Below are 3741 nucleotides of genomic sequence, written 5' to 3'. Positions count from 1 at the left end.
AGTTAAGACAAAATCAGAGCCTTTACCCTAAAAGGGATAAGTAACAATTAGAAAGTATATTGATGCAAGTTTAAATCAAGCTTGAATATTGAACACTTTCAAGTAAGTCAACCAAGTTTAATGTTTGTATAGTGTTTTACAGTTTATATGGCCTTTAAAACACACACATGATCTCAGGAGCACCAACTATTGTATCATAGAAGATATTTATTACTTTCACAAAGATATTGCATTGTAATTTCCTCGGAAAGGAGACTTTGCAGGTTACTAATATTCATGTCTAGAAGACTTCTCAAAAGAGGGCCAAGGCATTGATTGAGAATTCCTGCAAATTCAGTGGTAGGTCCTGGATGCTTCTCAAGCAGACACAGGTGACCAGTTTCTCCATATGGTGAGATATCACAAGTGTTCATGACTCAATGGCAGAAACCCAAGGGATCCTCTGCTCAGATGGCGGAACCCACTCCTAGAATCCCAAGGTCTATTATAAGTTTTTTGCCAAGGAGGTAAAAGGGAGAAAGTCTTGGCTGGAAATACAGGGACTGGCCAAAACACTAGCAGCCGGTGGCATTGTGGAAAGAATCATGGCAGTCACTGTGGAATTGAGAACTATCTTGAAAGGTACTAGGAAGACACTAAAGTGGCTTGTATAGGAAGACTGCAGGAGAGAAGCCAAAAGGAGCCCCCAAAGACCTGACTGAAGTTTCCAGAATAAGAGATGATAGTCATTCTGCTGAATTCGTTTTTAGAAAGTGGTCTGAGATAGAGTGTATCACCTTGTCTTCTAACCCATAAAGGGTTATTAGTGGGTGTGACATCGAAATATGATGATTTGGATGAATCTATTACATTAATGAAATTGCTGGCAGGAATATGTCACATGCATTAATATTTAGTTGAATTTCCTGCAAGTTGGTGGTGAGGAAGACCTATTTATATGCTATAAATCTTATAAAATACTTTATTTTTGGAAATCTTTGATCTTTTTAAAGAAATTGTTTGACATAATTTTAGCCATTAATTCTCAAACATCAAATTAGAGTTTTTTCCATGGCTAAGCATACAACCAGAGGTAACTGGATCCCTGAAAAGTAGGCCTTTAAAAATATTCTGATAATACAGCTTTATCAGATGAAAAGTTGTAATTCAAACTAATTGCTGCCCACCTTTCTTGAGAACCTTTAAAAAATATCACATGTATTCAAAGGAACTGTGGGAAACCAAAAGAATTAAAAGTCAACACCTCCCACCATTAAGATACTTAGAATCCAATTAAGGAAACAAGATGCCAGTAGAACCCTAGAGCAAGTGAGTCAGAAAGGACTTCAGCATCAATGAGCCAATCAGTCAACACCCTTTAACCCATTATGTCAGGCAAGTGCTGGGTACAGAGTGGTGAACGAGGCCAAGAAGATTCCTGACCTCAGAGAGCTTACATTCCAGTGGCATTACCAGGTTGAGTCGTTAAATCAATAATAATCCAAGGCATTCATGCCAATGCTGATTTTAGAATAGAGACTACTCCATTACTGGTTTGCCCTCCACAAAGTCACGCCAGGTCTCTGGCCCCTTCTTACCTCTGGCTTTAGTCTGACCCCTCCCACCACTCAGTTAAATGTTAACTAAAGAGAGCATGGTGGGGGGCAGGAGAATCCTCAAGCAGACTCCCCGCTGAACATGGAGCCAAACTAGGGCTCCATCCTCCATCCCAGGACCCTGAGATCATGACCTGAGCCAAAATCAAGAGTCAGATGTTTAACCAACTGAGCCACCCACATGCCCCAAGAGAAGGCTCTATGTTTTAAAAAAAATGCAAAAGAGCATATTTCCTTATGAAAGAGGACTATGTCTACATATTGACTACACTAACCGAGGGTGTCAATGTGCAAACAAAGCAAGCCAGATGAGACCTAAGGCAGCATTTGAAATAAGCTCCCCTAAATCCTTTCTTGTGGCTCTCTCAAACTCATTTACATCAACTGTGGGACTTTCATTACTGGGTGCTTATGAAGTCTGGTCTTTTCATGAAGTATCTTACTTAATTCTCACAACTCTTTCTGGTAGGTGCCCAAGATAGGAGAAAACAAATAACATGCCCAAGGATACATGCCTAATAGTTTCTGAAGCCAGGACCAAACTCTGTCGACTTTTCATTCAGTACGGTTCCTTCACAAAAGAGTCTTTGATTTGGTCCCAAGCTGCTTTTGCAGTTTCATTTCTTACCATACTCCAAGTCATTCATCCATTTCCTCTTAACCCCGTGCTTTGATATACCTTTGTTTTTGTTTGGGACATTGCTCTGTTTTTATATGTTTAAATGCTAGACTCTCAGCCTGCTCATACCTTCACCCTCTGGAAAAGTCCCTCTGCTTGATGAGATGGTACTTAATCATTTTTCTCCTGGTATCATGGCCACTCATGCATGTTAATTTCCTACCATTTGAGTATTACCTTTGTTAAAAATCTAATACAACATCCAGCCCAGTTTTTTTAATCATATACTAGATATTCCATTAATATTTATTGCATTGCATTTGTAATTTAAAAAAGCTCCCCAGTCAGTGTTTTAAATAATGATCTCTGCAATATTATTCTCCCTGCCAACTTTAAAACCATTAAGTAATATGGAACTACTCTGATATAGTGATCATTTTCCTTGTCATATTCTACTTCTTCAAGAAATAGTGGATGATGTTCTGGTGGGATAAGGGGTTGACATCACACTGAAGTACATGCTTAGTTTGTAACAGATGTCCCATAAAATGTGAATTATTGCATAAGGAAACAGATATTGGAACTTCATGTGTAAGCATCACTAGTTCAGCATTGATAGTGGGGTCAAAAAGGACTTAGTCCTCTATCCAATTCTCTCACCCTTTCACTAAAGGAATAGGAATATGGAATCTTCAGTGATGACTTTCTGAAAGGTTCAACAATTGGCTTTTCCTTATGAAAACCATGTTGCTAAGCAACACTTGTGCATTGGTATATTTCTTTTCAAAGCCTCCTATCATGAGAACAGTCCAGGATTTTTTCACTTGTAATTATCAGAGTCTCTTGAGAAATGAGCCACGATTCAGCCACTAAGCTTTGCTTTGTAGTTTGCACTGCATTTAAGAGGAGATGAGCACTCCACTTGACCTGTGAAAACAGAGGTGACTACCAGCAGAGACATTTCCAGAGTGCAAATGGAGTATGATTGATGACATGCCTCAAAAACTACGTCAGTTGCTGCTCTCCAGTATGTTTCCTACTTCTGATTGGTAGGAGGTACTTGCCTTACAAAGGCTGTGTTCTGCAAGGAACATGGGAAATCATGTTTTCTGTTATTGAGACACAACCTGTTCCCTTCGGGTTCAAGTGTTAAAAATGAACTGGCTGACGAAGCTCTTTCTCTAGAATATTGGTGTCCAACACACTAAAACTCTGAAAAGTTTCTTCAAGACAGTATAAGAATAGCTTTTTGTATTCAATTTTACATTTTCCATGTGTCCTGAAATTATACTAAACTATATATATCATAATATATATACCATATATAGTTAAACTCTATGTAACATATTTAAGTTTTTATATAAAAGTTTATATAAACTATATCTATTGGAATAAAATATATAGATATACATATGTCCTTTTATTTTTGTTGACTAAATAGTACTTTCTGTACACCATAGGTTATAATAATTTCAAAAATCTATACTCTTTAATAGGTAAAAAGAAAGGAGTTTTGTTAATGAAGGC

The sequence above is a fragment of the Ailuropoda melanoleuca genome, chromosome 1, assembly GCF_002007445.2.
Source record: "Ailuropoda melanoleuca isolate Jingjing chromosome 1, ASM200744v2, whole genome shotgun sequence".
Lineage (NCBI taxonomy): Eukaryota > Metazoa > Chordata > Mammalia > Carnivora > Ursidae > Ailuropoda > Ailuropoda melanoleuca.
Note: the sequence above shows the minus strand (reverse complement) of the source record.